The following is an 18,710-nucleotide window of genomic DNA, read 5'->3' as shown; positions in this document are numbered from 1 at the left end:
TTTCACCAGGGATGAGCTGCTGAACATTCGGCAGAACACACCATAAGATCTTTTACCGGATTTCTATTATTCAGACGCTTTAGTGAACGTTGTTATCGGAGGAGCAGCGGCGCTGATCAAACGCTTCAGGACGCGCAGACGGGGGAAGCGAGCGGGAGCGCTCGTCAGACTCAGGAAGCGCGGATTTCGAACGCCGTCCATCTGGCAAATCTCCGCTCTCTACCCAACAAAACGGACGAACTCCTTCTGCTCTCTCGGACAAATAAGGATTTCTCTCACTCTGCTGCTCTGTGTTTCACGGAAACCTGGCTGAATGACGTCATACCGGACAGCGCGCTCCATCTGTCGGACAGTTGTTCAGAGCGAACCGCGACGCAGAATCAATGGGGAAATCATGCGGTGGCGGGACATGCTTTTACATCAATGAACGGTGGTGTACAGATGTAACTGTGTTAAAGAAGATGCGCTATCCTGATCCAGAAACGCCGTTTGTCAAACGGACATCACTGGACCCTTACTGGACCCCCTGCAGTTTGCTTACCAAGCAAACAGGTCCGTGGATGATGCAATCAACATGGGATTGCACTTCATCCTGCAACATCTGGACAAAACGGATTTATGTGAGGATCCTGTTTGTGGACTTTAGTTCGGCTTTCAACACCATCATCCCAACAGCCCTCCAGACCAAACTGACCCAGCTCTCTGTTCCTAGCTCTATCTGTCAGTGGATCACCAGCTTTCTGACAGATAGGCAACAGTTAGTGAGACTGGGGAAATTCACATCAAACAGCTGCTCCACCAACACTGGTGCCCCTCAGGGATGTGTTCTCTCCCTTCTGCTCTTCTCCCTGTACACAAACGACTGCACCTGTAAAGACCCCTCTGTCAAGCTCCTAAAGTTTGCAGACGACACTACAGTCATCGGCCTCATCCAGGACGGTGATGAGTCTGCTTACAGACAAGAGGTTGAGCAGCTGGCTGTCTGGTGCAGTCTCAACAACCTGGAACTGAACACGCTCAAAACAGTGGAGATGATCATGGACTTTAGGAGAAACCCCCCTGCTCTCCCCCCACTCACCATCATGAACAGCACTGTGACTGCAGTGGAGTCATTCAGATTCCTGGGAACCACCATCTCTCAGGACCTGAAGTGGGACAATCACATTGACTCCATTGTGAAAAAGGCCCAGCAAAGGTTGTATTTCCTTCGCCAGCTGAGGAAGTTTAACTTGCCACAGGAGCTGCTGAAACAGTTCTACTCATCCGGCATTGAGTCTGTACTGTGTACTTCAATAACTGTCTGGTTTGGTTCAGCAACAAAATCAGACATCAGAAGACTACAGAGAACTGTTCGGACTGCTGAAAGGATTATTGGTGCTCCCCTGCCCACCCTTCAAGAACTGTATACATCCAGAGTGAGGAAAAGGGCTCAGAAAATCACTCTGGATCCCTCACATCCAAGTCACCCCATCTTTGAACTTTTGCCATCTGGCCGGCGCCTCAGAGCCGCAAACACCAGAACAGCCAGGCACAAGAACAGTTTCTTCCCCCAGGCAATCTACCTCATGAACAGTTAAATGTTCCCTACTTATGCAATAAAAATGTGAAATATCCTTATATTTATTTGTTACCTCTCCATCCTATTACATCCCTGCATCTTACTCAATCCTATTCCATTATCATTTATAGCTAAATGTATTTGTTGATATCAACAATTCATATCATACACATGTAAATGTTCAAAGGGCGACAAAACTATTAGATATCAAAAACATATTTATATGTGTAGGCTACTAGTTAAAGTTAAAAATACACATTTATATTTCAGACTAGCAGAAATTAAATGTTTGATTTCTGTTGGGGAGGAAATGACGCTAGTCACAGTGGTCGGTGCCTTTCATCTGTGCGCTTCACTGTATCTATATTGTTTTTACATACCATAGACAAGCCTCGGCAAGTCGTGTATTCACATGACAAGTCACATTTCACCAGGCTGCCGTCTTTGAATGGAACATGTATGTTACTTTTGAACTGGAATCATGGTGGAACGTGATGTCCACTTTACAGCACATTTACAGTGAAATTGAACAAACCTCTAAAGCAAGAAGAGGAACAAACAAAATGTGCAAAGCGTGGCGTCACAAGGACTGTGATAAAGGAACGCTGTTCAAGTAGTAATGACAAAATAAAAATATCTTATAAGAGATCATTTCACTTATATGCAGTACACTAGAAGTCTTTGGTAGTTTGACTTTGTAACAGTTTGACATTGATCTGTTGGCATGAGTTTGGGGGTGGGACTACAGGTATTTATCCAACCAATTACAGAAAAGAGGAGTGTTCAGGAAAAAGTTTGAAAGTCATTTTTATTTTTTTCAGAGCCTCAGAAATAAAATACCTTACCTTTATAAAAACTACAAAGAACACCAGCTAGACTACATTAACTGTAAATACAGCTCCGTGACCAGAAGTGGTTAAGCATGAATTTATTCATCATCTGTACAGTAATCAGTTGTTCAGAAGCATATATATTATAAGCTATTATACACAATTTCATAATTGAACATGTCAGTTTGCCAGAGAATAGAGAAATACTGTTGCTGTGTTTACTGCATCTTTCTTGTCACAGCATTTACATAATATTGCTTTTTTGTTGGTTTGATTGCTTCTATTGTCCTCATTTGTAAATTGCATTTGTTGAAAGCATCTGCTAAATCACTAAATGTAAAATAATAAATACTCCAACTACTCATCGTATATATCCCACTGGTAACTTCACAGACCTGGAAAAGATAAAGCATATTATCCAATCTTTATCTCTTACACATACAGATATCATATCAAGCAGTGCTTTAAGTGGTCCAAAAGAGGTGCCGGTACTCTATTATAGCCTATATATATATATAGAGGGGGGTGTCTGCGGTCTTGGGTGACGGGATGGGGGGCTTATGATATTAGACTTCATAGCCTATAATAAAAGAATGAATTTCAAACCTTAACTAAACACATTTTTATTCAAAGATCAACCGTCTGTCATTACTCTTTAGTCTGCCACAAGAAACAGCAACATTAAAATCATGAACTCAAATGTCATTGTAAAAAAAAAAAAAAAAAAAACACAATGACTGTTGTAACAGTGTTCTAGTTGAAATGTTAACTCTTGATATCTGTAAACTTCTGTAACCGTTTGTTATTTCTGACATCTAATTACAATTACAATCACAATCATGATATTCATAATATTAGAAAGTAACATTTTACATTTTGACTAGTATTTAATTATCATGAATAGACATTAGTAGCCAATTTCATGATTACTGATAGCAAAAATATTGTTTTTCTAGTAGAAGTAAAATGGGAATTTCAACTATAGTAAAAAAAAAAAAAAAAAAATATATATATATATATTGATATCAACAACTGAATTTGTATGGCAGCCTGGTGAAATGTGACTTGTCATGTGAATACACGACTTGCCGAGGCTTGTCTCTAGCTTGTAAAAACAATGTAGATACAGTGAAGCGCACAGATGAAAGGCACCGACCACTGCCCTCGTAACGACATTTCTTCCCCAACAGAAATCTTTGCACGCGATTAAATGTAGGGGAACACCAGCCATCTAAACTAGGACGTAAAATCCACCCTAGAGGCTTAACTCGTAGCCTACTTAAACTAACTCAGAAACTAACTTTATAGCTATTCGTCTGCACTATTGATCTTAAAGCTGAACATAGCTGGCTACACTCCGAAAAAAGTGCTCACTGAGGTGGAATCTTTTCAAAAGGTACACCTTTGTTCCTTGTTTATCCCTAAATGTGAATATAAGTACTTTAAAGGTGCGCATTTTCCCACAAATAAGAAAACGTTTCAGAAACTGTTTTCAGAATACACAATGACCAACAAATATATAGGCCTATACATAAAATAAATAAAAACTGAAATTTAGGCCTTTTTATATATATATATATATATATATATATATATATATATATATATATATATATATAAAAACAGCCTAAATTTCAGTTTTTATTTATTATATATATAACAGCCTAAATTTCAGTTTTTATTTTACTTTGCTACGGACTAAAAACGCTAACAACGTACTTTTTTAACAATGTTCTCTCTGTACTTGACAACATCAATAATATGTCTTAATTGCAAAAACACTCTGTACATTAAAAGGTAAAGTGTAGATCCCAATTTTGCTACCGTCGATCAGAAAAACTATGTGCTTACCTGGATTCGCATTGCTTGTAAGAGAAATGAAAGGACAAATCAATATTAACATTAACAAAAGCATTCTTGACTATATAAAAAACGAGAGTTTAAACTACTTTTAAACGAGAGCGAATCAACTTTTGCAGTCCTTTTATTTCGATCTCTCGCCCTAGAGTCAGATCTGCTTAAGTTTCTTCTCTTCCAGGTATAATTGAGCGTATTGCTGGCTGCTAATGAAATAACACTTTCGTTTTCCAGCCGTTATTCAATCCAATACTGAATCATTCCAGCAGGGGCCAGTAAATGACACAAACGCAAGAATAACTGGAAACGCCTTTTCACGAGTCTCAGCCAATCAGAATCCTTCTCATCAGAAGGGCTTTACACAATATAACACTAAACCTCAAATCCTCATCTTTAAATTTATTTCAGAAAAAAAAAACTTTCTTTGCTAACAAGAGAAACATATTTTGACTGATTTATAGAGATGGGTAAGCTGTTGTATAATTACTTCTCAGTTGCAGATCAGAAGTAGGGTCCACATATAAACTTACCTAGTTTATCTTGATGTGCATCGCTTAGTCAAGGGTCAGAAGTAAGCCAAACCGTTATTATGCCTATAAAGAGAAGAGCGCGTGTGGACCATTTTGCCATTTTAGACGCGCGCTCTGACGCGTCTCTGGTTGCGCGCGCTCTTTATTAATGGAAGAGTGCGCCTCTACAGGCCAATGACAAAAAAGTTCAAAGCGGGCCGTTGTAGTACTGACCTACATTAAAAGGAAGCGACTCCAACATAAACACCTAAAATATTTCTTTCAGCTGACACTATCTGTTGTAAATTGCAAAACTTTGTTCTCTTTAATTAGTCTTCATTGCTATGACACATTATGCCATGGGAAAAGTGAAATCGTAAAAATGTAGTCCATTTAATTTCACTGTCAATAGAGAGAAATAAAAGTGCTTTTCCTGAGGCAATAAACAGAAGAAATACATATAATATAAAGTTTTAACCACTGTCTAGAATAGTAAGGCTTCTATATATCTTGAACTGAAATGTAATGTTTCATTCAAGTATAAATGACAAAAGCTACAAATCTATTAAAAAAAAAATATTATTTACTGTACATTTTTGTTTATTCATTTTCACAGTCAACAAGAAGTAATTGCTAGAATCCCTGAAGACAACATTAACACTTTCAGTCCTGTTTGGTGAAATCCCACACTTTATTTAAGAACATAAACGGCAATAATAATAAAAACAATTCACAGCTTTTCACCGCTTTCAACAATCAGTTATTAATTGTACATTATTAGATTCATTTTTTATAGATGTTTCCAGTGAATTCATATCATTCCAAACAAAGATGACAGCACTGTTTGTGTCTCTGTGCAATGGACAGTGTTTCATTACTGAATTTGCTTGAATCAGTATTTGAATGAATCGGTTAAATCTCAATGACTCACTCAATAAAAGTCACTTGCTGGCAGTTATAATTTCACATCTGGACATTTTTTTTCAAGTTTTAAATTATTTCAAATATCAGTATTCAATGTTTTATGTTAAAACAAAACATAAGATCTATTTATGTATCTGTAACTGCAGGTTAAATGCATCCATGTCCCCTCTGAGACACATAAACTGTGTAAATACATCTAAATGCTGTTTCAGGTGCAGATTCCAGAAATTATTTCTTATGTTGGGATGAAAGACACTAAGTACCTGGTGTAAGAATTACAGAAACCTCAGACACTTTGATCTTCTGAGATATACTAAGGACACACAGTGCATTAACATACAGACATCTGTTCTCACATCTCACTGAGAGAAAATGCAGGAAATGCCTCTCTCACATATGCAACAGTTCCTTCTCATTCCATTCCTTCCCTTCACATAGCTCACTCAGAATGGTCAATAGTAGAATATAATGGTATATATTAATGCAAGTGATATTTACAGTCATGTTTGGTGTCATTTGAATTGTCTCAGTGCAACTGGTACAATGGTGTCTGTCTTACAAAAGTAGATTAAAAGATAATTCATTTCCTAAGAATTAAGAGTTATTTTGCCTACTGTAATGGGAGGGAGTGCCCCTTCCCAGGGTCCTCCATGTAAATTACCTTCTGTTCCCATTGAGGTGTAAACTAGGTCTGGGACCTGACCTAATGCAAATTCCAATTGTTAGTTTCTGTCTTCATCTCGGGGGATGTTTGTGTTGGTCTGAGGTATTTAAATGATTGCAGCAAAAGGATCAGGGCCTTCTGTAGCTGGAATGAGCCCATAGCATGAAGTGTGTCCACACACTTCATACTATGTATTTTTCTAAGAGTCAGGTATGCATCTTTTACTATTAGATTCATCTTTGAGAATTTGGTGTCTAGTATTGATTTGATATCTATGAATTGGCTATGTAATTGGCATAATCCTTACCTGACTGATAATAAATTGTTACATTTGATTTACTCTGACTGACTCTGAAACTATTTTCTCAAGGAGATTAAGTGAAGGCTATGTTTCCGCAAATCTGCGTCCAGGGTTAAGTGCATACTAAAACTCAGACTAGATGGAGCATGGGGCGCATCAGGTGAGGTTTTAGATTTCTGGCTAAACCGCTTGACTTTAGTTAAGTTGTACTCGGTTGCATTAACTATGGGGGGCTAGTAAAAGTACTGGTCATAACCGCTGGTTATTGTCTCAGCTTTAATTAAGTTGTACGAAGTTATATGACTGTCTTGGGGGCTAGACAGATAGTGCTAGCAGAACCGCTGATTATTGTTTTGAGCTTTAACTAAGTTGTACATGGGTAGCTGAGGGGGACTAAATGGATTAGACATAACCTCTGACTACTGTTGAGACTGGCGAGTTTGTGATCGTGGGGCACACGTAGAAGAACGGCCGTCGTGGGGCACCCTGAGCGACATAGATTCCTAATGAACGAGTAAAATAAAGTAAAGAGTTACATTAGAATAATCAAATTAGAGACCAACAAACAACCAATTTGCCTTTCAACCTAAATTCGAGGTCATACTAAAATGGAGTCAGATTAGATAAGAAAATGGAGTCAGATTAAATAATAAAATGGAGTCAGATTTGAGCTTAACCTAAACTGAATAACTTTACGCACTGAAAGACAGAACACGCAGGAAACCTTCATCCAGCACCGGATACCTTCCTTGGGCCGAGTGTCTGGACCTTACACTGGTAAAGTGCTTCTCATTCTTACCCAAAAATACAAATTGGAAGAAAGAGTTAAAACCAAACACAATCTTGCTACTCAAGCTGTGTATGAAACATTTCATATATAAATATATATATATATATATATATATATATATATATATATATATATATATATATATATATATATATATTTGCTTCTTTTTCATTTTGCATTTACTTGTACGTTTGCTTACAATACTTAAACATTTGTTTTTTTTTAATTGTAGTCAAGTACAATTCAGCTTGGTGTGATCATCAGGAGATTTCCTTGCAAACACGTGAACATCTGATGGAGCGGAGCAGAAAACTTAATTGTTAAGGTATATGTGATTAAAATAGATCAGCCTATACATTTTATGACTTGTACAGACAATTTCATTATATTTAAAAACTAAAGTTGCAAATTATATTTTTTAAATGAGGTGGATTTTCTTTTTTTTTCTTTTTTTACAGTGAAAGTCATATGTTTGAATATATAAATATTGCTTGAAGTGTCCTCCATGTTGGCGATGATGATGATAACCTCTCTACCAAGACAGAATGAGAAAGAGTCAAACACACACAAGAGCTAATTAAAGTATTGCAATCAGCAGAACTTACTTTTAAATGTGTTGTTAAATGTGGAGATCCAGCATGCAGTTTTTGTGGAAATCTGTGAGGAAGGAATTTTGTCCAGTTGATGATCCATTTTGGTCCCCGGAAGAGGTTGGTTGTACATTTGGCTAATAAAATCCTTTCCATCGTATGCAGACTCATCTGAGGCTTTCAGACTCACTTTTCCATCATGATGTTTCACTACTTCACAGCCAATTCTTTTCTGGAGAACATGAAACTCTGAAACCACACACAAAGTCAATGATAAATCATTAGTATGAGGTCAAAAGTTTACTTTCAGAATCTGCAAAATTTTAGTTATTGTACCAAAATAAGAGGGATCATACAAATTGCATGCTATTGTTGTTTATTTAGTACTGACCTGAACAAGAAATTTCACATAAAATATGTTTACATCTATTCCACAATAGAAAAGAATAGCTACATTGATAAAAATGACCCCGTTCAAAAGTTTACACCCCCTGACTCTTAATACTGTGTTGTTAGCTGAATGATATATGAAGAGTTTATTTGCAAAAACTATTTTTTTTATTATGTATTTCTTATGTTATGGTTTTATTTTGTTATGTTATGATTTTTTTCTAGTTATTTTTACTTAATCAGAATAACCCAACTGCAGTTTGATTGAGATGAATTGCAATCAAAAATAAAATATTATATATAAGAGAAAAGCACTAAACTCACCAGAACACTCTGTAGTCAGTGTGCACTTTGACAGATCATGTAGTTCACTTAAGAGGGCTTCTCTAGTTTCAGGCGGTTCTGCAGGAGCTTTGTTCCAGTGAGTCAGATTGAATCTTTCCCAGGCTTGTCGTTCATTACTGTAGTAAGCGATCTGTTTGTCATCAGATTCAGCCTCAGCACTGAACTCAGGGAATGGACCTGCTTTGGTTAAGCCTGTATATGTGTAGTATAATGTTTCTCTGAGGAAGATAAAAAGCACAAACCACAATAAAAGAAGCTGCAAAAAACACTTTTCTCCTGCCAGATAGCATGTAAACAATAATGTAGGGTCGCACCTGCCATTTGTAAGTTCTTAAACTGGAATGTAAAATCCAAACTAGAGACTTTAGTGACTACTAGCTAGTCCGAAACTAACTCTGTACTTTCTTTGGCTGCACCATTTGTTCTTAAAGCTCAACGCAGCTAGCTACAGTCTCGAAAAAAAAAATAGGATACAAAAGCTGTAACTGTAGTCTTAGCTTTTCAAAAGGTATATTTGTTTTTTATTCATCCCTCAAAGTACATATTAGTATGTTAAAGGTGCATTTTAGTACATATAAAGTATATTTTAGTACCCAAATGGTGGAATTTAATAACTTTTGAAAGAGTACCAGGCCAGTGGCATCTTTTGTACCTTTTTGTCTTAGAGTGTATGTGGGCCAAATGTGCACAAAAAGCAAACTAGCAGCAGAATCAAAACCACACCGGAAACTTAAGCAACAAAACAACGACCACGTAATGGAAACAAGCAACAACATGATGGGTTTAATCTGCAACATTCTGTGACTGTATTTGACATAAGGATCAACAAATCAATAGACAAAACAACAACAACAACAAAAAACACGATTTAAAATAAAAATTATTATTATGATTGATTTTGCTATATGCAACAGATGAGTGCTGTTTAGCTCAGGTTCGCGTCAAAGACAGCCATTTACTCACACAATGTTCTCTCTCTTAAAATGTAAATTTTAGCATTGCACTTGTCAACATAATTATACTGTATTTGTCTAAATGACTTAAGTCTGTCAGGTAAAACTAAAGTTTATTGACGCAGTTAATCTTCTGTTTTATTACAATCAGTAAGCTATGTAGCCTATATTATTTACGTAACTGTATAAGTGCCCAATTTGACCAGAACACTTTGTGCTTACCTTCTTTCGCATTGCTTTGAGGAGAAATTAAAAGGAAAATAAATAATAATATTAGCCAAACCATTCCTGTCTACACACACACGCACACGCACAGACAGACAGTCAGAGCGCGTGAATATCTCAGTCCTCGTTATCTCAGACGCGCGCGCCCTGAACAGATCAAACAGTGAAGTGAATGTTTATAACTCTTCTTCCAGGTGTGACTTGAGCGCATTACTGTCCCTCACTGGCTGCTGATCAAATTACACTTTTGTTTTCCATTCGTAAATTTAAATTCATTGTCAACAACATCTTCGTTAAACGCTCTTTCTTTGACACTATTAACCACACAGGTCCAAACAGGCAAACAAACAAATTCACAAATAAATTAATAAATAGTCACGTAATACTAAACCTCAAATCCTCAATTAAAACATCTAAAGTTTTCTTCAGGAAGGAATATTTTTTTTTTTTAAAGGATCTGATTTATTGTAAAATGTGATTGTCCCCGTAAATATCAGACCAAGGCTGTTTCTCAAAAGCCTTTATTGGTTTTCATCACTGTGTGATTTATCAGATATACCATACCTGGATGATTCACGACTGTTTCTATATGTTTTCATGATAATTTCCATGTTTGTTCTTAGCAGTCTGGTTCAGTCCACAGTTCTTCAGAAAAACCCTGCACATTCTTTGGTTTTCCAGCATCTTTGTCATATTTTAACCCTTTCCAGCTGTGACTTTATGATTTTTGAGACCCATCTTTTCACACTGATGTCAACTGAGGGATTCATATACAACTGTTTCAGATGGAGAAGATTTTTATTGATGCTCCAGAAGGAAACATGGGGTGTATGTAGCTTCTGCAGGGCAATACTTAATAATAATAATAATATCGAAAGAAAATATTTATCTTGAACTGTGGAAACTAGCATTTATAAACCATAAATAAACAATTTAATTATCAGTTACAAATTCATTTATACCTGCATTATGGGTATTCTTACCGACACCTGTAAGCTTTATCCCAAATCATTTTACGTCACTTCCATGATGTCGCCAAATCCTGCTTCCAATGAGAATAGTCAAGTCAAGTGTGCTTTATTGTCAATTCTTCCACATGTACAGTACATACATACTGTACAGTTCATAGATGTGTTGTCTGGGGCAGAAGATGGAGGGGGGCAAGTTCGGTAGCGAGATCAGCTTCATGTAAACCGAGACGAGCACTTAATAATCATAAACTCCAGCAGGGGTGAGCAGTGTTTGCAGATCACAACAGCATCACAGCACCAAGCATCACTGATGTAAACACAAAGCCTACACACGGGGTGACACAATGTGTTTTATTTTATTATTGAACGTTTCTAGCCTAATGCCATGAATTCAGCACAATGGCATTATGTAGAATTACACGCATCCAACATTGTTCTAACATTGCAATACAGAAAACACACACGATCAGACATGGACACAAAACGTTATAAAGGTCTTAAAAGTTCTGGACTCTCAGACACAGGTTCATGCTGCTTTTTCTGGTTACAATCAGAACTAATACAGAATTAATACATTTAAGACTTAGCAAGAAGGTAAAACAACAGAAATGTCACTTTACCAAATGTCTGTGAAATTTCTAGTAGTGAGTGAGGATTCAACATCTAAACTTCTTCAACATCTAGGAAACAAAATACTAAAACCTTGATTTCTCGCACTAAATAGAGGCTCAAAGATGCACTGGTCCTCAACACCAGAGACAGGCCAGTGAAAAAATAAGAAAAAAAGTTGCTTTTTTTTTTTTGAGAGGAGAGCAATAACGTTTATTTTCTATAATCAAATAAAAACTAAACATCTTAAGGATGACACAACAACCTATTAAACCTTTATTTTACCAGGAAGTCTCTGAAAGCTCTATTACAAGGGAGACCTGACCAAGGTAGCAGTAAGTTATTTTACAATACATCAAGTACACAATAGAACAATATTGAAATATAATATCCTCTCAACAAAAAACAACCACAAGCCTCCATTGCCTCCATTTGTAATGCCTTTAAATTCATTAATTTAAATTCATGAATAAACAAGTATCCTTTAAAAAGGTCTCTTCAATGTTATGGATAAATAAAATATGAAGTAAAATGAAATAATCCTTCTTGTATTGGATGTGCTGGTCTCAGCCTCATGCACCCATGTCTTCATCTCTTAAAGTTATACAACCATCGATTCAGACAGGTGGAGCTGGAAAGAAAGCATAAAATCATAATGAAATATATATGTGTGTATATAGTATATAGTTTTCTGAACATTAAATGAAGTAAACATGCTCTATTAGACTTACACAAGATTATGAACCTGTAAATGAGGATTATAAAATTAAAATGAACATACTCTTTTTAGTGTTAATAGATGTTCATGCAGGTCTTGAGGAAATGCTGCAGGAACTGGTTTCGTTCTGTTTGAAGATCCCATTTCATAGCTTTGTGTTTTTTATCGATCCACTGCAGAGTATCAGTATTAAAGGCAATAAAATCCTCTCCATCAAATCCATATTCATCAAACACTCTCAGATTTGATCTCAGATTTCTTCAGTTCACAACCCATTATTCTCTGAATAACATGGTGATCTACAATCACAGAACAACATTTATGAGAAACTTATAGATATGAGTTAATGAAAACTTAACTATCTCCAATGTAAATGAATACATTAAGTTTCATAAAGTGTGATGATTAATTAACAAGAGAAACCATTAAACTCACCAGAGCACTCTGAGTATGCACAGTTTAACGGAGTCCTGGTCTGATGCATGATCCAGTCTCTAGAATCAGGATCTTCCTCAGGAGCTTCAGTCCAGTCATCTTCAGTCAGAACCACAGCACTGAACTTTGGGAGTGTGTTTGCTTTAGTCAGGGCTCTAAACACTGAAGAAAAAAAAAAAACTATGACAAAAATATATACATGCAACAGAAGCACTTGACACGTTTTGTCTGAACAAAAAGCCATTTTAGAATGTTTGTTGGGTGACCAAAAACATCCAAACATTATTTCTTATATTGCTTAGAATGACCGTATTTGCATTGTTAATCCTACACTACTAACTGCATCATTATGATTTGGTCATTTCTTGTTCGACCCTCTATTAGTGATGTTATGTCCAACACGGAAACTCCGAAGCTAGTATCAAAATACAACACATTTCACATTAAAGCACTGTATCGGAGCTTTCTGTGCTTTGCCAACATTACGTGATCAACGTATGTCTGACGTCTGAAGTTTTGTTAATCTGAAAACAATGTGACTGCTTCAGTATCTGTTTCAAACAAAGTGGAGCATAGTTTCCTCTACACTATATTACATTAGAATGCATTACCAATTTTTTTTATTTTTTATCTTAATTTATATATTAAGCTCAAATGAACTTTTCCCATGAAATAATAGTTTGAGGACTGAGGCAGAGTTAAAATAAACAGATCATAGATTTAATTTAGGAATTTATGTTTGATTTGTTTTACTTATTTTAGTGACAGTACAAATGAATGACTTTGACAGTGACCATTATTTATATTCAATAAAAAATAATAATTTGTAGAACCAGATGTGAAACCAGTGGCAGTAATGGAACACATCAACTTGGAAGGTGTTTTTCATTTTTATGACCACTAGATGGACACAGCTTGAACCGTGTTGAAGAGCCTTGTGTAACGAACCTTTTTCTGATACAATTGTGTTGAAAGCCTTGCTGGTTCAGAATGCCTTACTTTGCCATCACTAATATTATTTGATGACTGATTAGCAATATATATTTGTATGTCTGACTAAAGTTAGTAAGACTGTTGACTGTAGCTACTATGGTTTCCCAGTCATGCACAACACAACGAACTGCTCCGGTTACGGCAAAATCTATTTTTCTGAGATATGGGAAATAGCTTTGCATATGATGAAATTCCTTTTTTTTTCTTCTCTGTACTGAAGCATGATTTGTTCACATTTGTGTAGCTGCTAAAAAAAAACAATCACACTTTCGTCTTCCAGAAAGGGTGGAGCCAACCTCCATCATTTCATCAGAATCATTTAACTGAAACGACAGTCATCAATTCACGTGAAGCTTATAGCACGGCTAATGATGCAACACTCATTCCCTTATTTTAGGGAACTGAGATTACGTCAGTAAATGGATCGTTTCCTATCAAAATGTTCACTTCACATTGCGAATGGAGAACAATATCCAATCAAGCGATCTTATGAGCAGATAAAGAACTTCTCTGTGAGCCCAGCCCTGGAGCACTTAAGTTAAGGGCCCCAAAAGAAAATGAGCCAAACTGAGTCGCAAGCATAGCTGAGGACTACAGATACAGTATAACCATTTCCATCAAAGGGGAGAAATAGGCAGATTAAGCAGACAAAATCCAGTAGTGACTGTGGGACAGAGACATCTAAATGATAGAATCTGGCAAATATGGACGATGACCTGGCCTCACAAATCTCACCAATAAGAAATTCTGCTGGAGCACGCTGAGGAGGAGGCCATTCCTCTGGTGGAGTGGGCCCTCACATCTTTGGGGCAATGCAAGCCTTCTGGTGCATGCAAGGCTTTAGCATCAACAATCCAGCGAGAAAGTCTCTGCTTCATAACTGGCTGCCCTTTACACTTACTTAACCGACACCAAAGCTAAAAATAGTGAGGTTTTAAGAGACATGGGCTGCAATTTGGCCAAATGGCGTGGCTTGAAAGGGGGCCTTGCAGGGCCCTTAGTGCTATGGACAAGTTCCAGGACGGTACAGTCTGAAGACGAGGAAGGTTCATTCTACGGACACCCTTCAAAAACTTAATGATCAGATCGTTTCTGTCAATCAACCGGCTGATTCACTGTGATAGCTGCCACATAAACTTTGAGTGTACAAGGGCACGGCCGTTGTCCAACAACTCCTGTAAGAAGATTAGTACGTTGAAAATCCCCACCCCAAAAAAAGCAACAATTATTCTTTTTCCTGTTTCCTTTCTTCTTAATAGATTAAAAATCTTTATTTCATTACACTAATTAAGAAATGTAGCATGTTGTATTAGAGAACATTTATTTAGGCCTATGTGAAAAGGCATTGAAATAGATATACACTGAAAGATATTTATTGAATGTTAAATATTTGTAAAGTCATGTAATGTTAGCCTACACCCATTTCACACTTAAAGCTTTACCTTATATAATTTTTGTTTTTATGTTTATTTTTGTTTGCCCGTGGGATACCATGAAAATGAGTAATAGTTCAATAAATTACCTTTCTGCCAGTTTGCACCTGATAACATTGATTTATAATTAAAGTTACATATTCTGTAGTATGCGAAAGTCTTGTTGTCGGGTGCTGTTGCAATGGTGAATCAATTTCTGAGCTTCTTTGATCATGGCTTTTCATAGTTCCCCATCTCAGGTTAAGTTCAAGTTCAAGAGGAGCTTTATTGTCATTCCGCTACTGTAATGACTGGAAGGAGGGGAGGAAGCAAGTGCGAGTTAAGATATTTAATGAGAAGTCAGACAAACAAATAACAAGGAGACAGGAGGCTGGGTGAGTGCTGTAGGTCTGGTGGCAATCCGGGGAGTGACAATGTTCAGCGGTGATCCAGGGCATGGTGGTGAGTTGGCAGCAGGAGAGCGTGACACAGGAACTGCAGTGAGCGAGCCGTGAAGGTGATGCGGGAAGTCCGTAGGTGGTGAGGAGTGGATGGGGTTCAGAGGATGAAGACAATCCAGAGACAAGAAGAATACATGAAACTGGAACGAGAGATCAGGACACAACACTGGGACTGCATACAACGCTCTGACAAACACAAGACAAAAGACAGGGCAATAAGTAGATCGGGTAATGAGTAGCAGCTGGTGATAATGAACAATTAACGGAGCTGCCCACATGAAACAATCAGTGCTGACGCGAGACACACACACACCCCACCCACATAGAGCAAAACCCGAGGCCACGGTTTACCAACCGTGACAGCTACATGTGGGAATATACAGTGGAAGGAAACGTCATGCCTCACAGGGCCATGTTGCTACATAAATACAGACACACAACAATGAAGTAAAACAGTATAGACCTATACACAACTAATTTAATGACAGATTTTGTATATGAATATACTATATATAAAAGTTTATCTATACATAGAATGAAAAAGAAACATTTATAGACTGTACGAATGCTTCACATAATACTGTACAGTATTTGCAAAGAGGAACACTATAAGTTTAGAAGCTGGCTGGGGAACAGTGCAAGATCATTTTTAGTGCTCAAGCATGTAAACATATATTTGAGTCTTTTGTGGGATTATGTACATATAGCAGTGTGTGTGAAAAGTGTCTGGTGGACATAGAGGAGAATTGCACAAGAAGAAAGAAAAAAATGGATTGTTTCAGATAGTTTTTTTGTAAAGTGGAAAGGTGTGGGGGTGGAGGAGGTGGGGTGTTTGTGTGGGGTTTCAGAGGAGGACAGGTGATTTGTGTTCAGGGCTCTCACAGCCTGGGGGAAAAAGCTGTTGAGCAGTCTGGCGGAGAGGGCTCTGATGCTCCGGTACTGTCTTTCTGATGGTAGGAGCTGGAAGAGACTGTGGGAGAGAAAGTGTAGCTGCTGTTGTGCCTTCTTGGAGAGTGACATGGTGTTTGTTGGTCCTGGTGAGATCCTCTGTGATGTGCACCCCCAGGGATTTAGAGCTATTGACTCTCTCCACAGTCAAGCTGTCGATGGTCAGTGGTCAACGGAGTTTCTCCTGAAGTCCATCACAACCTCCTTTGTCTTCTCCACATTGAGGGACAGGTTGTTAGTGCCACACCATTCAGCCATTTGTGCCACTTCCTCTGTGTAGTGCGTTTCTTCACTGTTGCTGATGAGACCTACCACCGTTGTGTCATCTGCAAACTTGATCATGTGGTTGGAGCTGAACTTGGCAGTGCAGTCATGGGTCAGCAGTGTGAAGAGCAGCGGGCTGAGTACACAGCCTTGTGGGACACCTGTGTTCAGTGTTGTAGTGCTCGAGGTGTTGTGGCCGACAGGGACTGACACAGACATGGATCTCTGAGCTTGTTGAACCTCATTTCCAAAATACACTCCTGCTAAAATGTCAAGTACTGTAGGACTCTAAAACACAAAACAACATGGAAGATCTGATGAAATTGTAAATCGATCATATGGTAAATAAATAAATAAATAAATAAATAAAAAAAACTAAAATAGAAGTGAGATCTAATGGTAATATCGTAAAATAATTTTACATATACTTATTTTACCATATTAACAGAAAACTAATACAATAAAAGGGAAGGATGAGAGTAAACTGTATGGAGAGCTATATTCAAAGGTATATGTCAGAAAAAAAAGTTTCATCTTGTTAAAACATTGTATCATCCACCACTACCACCGAAATACTAACTGACACATCTGTCACAGATCACCACATCACCCAGCCAGCACTATATAAGCACACACTACCCACCTTTTCTATGTTTGGTCTCCCATGTGGATTGAGAACCTTAAAACCTATTCTCTGTTTACCTACAATCTCCGTTTTACAGCCTTCCAAGATATACTTTGTCTCCCTCATGTTCTCCAGCATCTCCCTCGATTCTTTCCTGCAATATTTACCTGTCCCCTGCTCCTGGCAATCTCCATCATCACTATCCTTGTCGATTACTCAGACTGTCAATTTACCTGAACTCACCAACCATTATCCATTATCCATTGCAAGAAAACTGTCAATAAACACACCTGTTGGGTTAACCTATCATCTTGTCTCCGAGTCTGGTATCCCATAACACACTTATTTGACCTAATTTTTTAAGTCTTTCATGTCAGAGTGTTTTAATTCAGGTGCTTATGAGGTTGCATCTCTTCTTGGAATATTTATATGTACATATATAAATAACATTTTATTTGACATTAAAGAGATTAAATATCACTAACAATGCATGTGCCATGCAAATGCTGACAGCAGATTTGTAAGTGAACATGGAGAAAGCACCAGCTCCGACTACAACACAGATAAACTAAACTGAACAAAATAAATAAAAAAAGAGATAAATTTAACAAATCACATTAACATCAGATCCACTGTCTAATACTTTCAAAACAAGTTAAAATGTATTTATAGTTCACATGTAACATAACAGATGTTAACCTAAAATGGTTTTATGAATTACTGTAGTATCCAAAGAACAATGATAACACTATATTTAAAAAACAAATTAAGGAAATATATAAATAAATATAACTTCTTTAAATATAACTTTTTTTTATTTCAATTTAAAGTGCCACTAAATAAACAAACTGTGGTGTGCTTAATGGCTTAAATGTGTTTTGAGCAGAGGTGTCAAGTAACGAAGTACAAATACTTCGTTACTGTACTTAAGTAGAAATTTGGGGTATCTATACTTTACTTGAGTAATTATTTTTCAGCCGACTTTTTACTTCTACTCCTTACATTTTCAGGCAAGTATCTGTACTTTCTACTCCTTACATTTTAAAAATAGCTTCGTTACTGCTATTTCATTTCGGCTTGTTTTCATTCCGGCTTGTCATCATTCAAAAAAAAAAAAAAAAAAAAAAAAACTATCCAGATAAATCGCGCCATCCGTATGGAGTGAATTTGACTGTGGTTGGATGAGAAGTATAAACATATACCATTCCCACACCCTATTGGTTTGTACGCGATCCATCGCACCTGCACGTGACACAAATCACATCACAGTCCAGCCAGGACATAGACAGTTTTGGGTTCGTTTATCAAAAAATATATTTCTTAAAAGTAGGGTTGGGT

The sequence above is a fragment of the Carassius auratus genome, unplaced genomic scaffold, assembly GCF_003368295.1.
Source record: "Carassius auratus strain Wakin unplaced genomic scaffold, ASM336829v1 scaf_tig00016903, whole genome shotgun sequence".
In the NCBI taxonomy this organism is placed as follows: domain Eukaryota; kingdom Metazoa; phylum Chordata; class Actinopteri; order Cypriniformes; family Cyprinidae; genus Carassius; species Carassius auratus.
The sequence above is the reverse complement of the archived record's forward strand: the minus strand, read 5'-3'. Positions refer to the sequence as shown.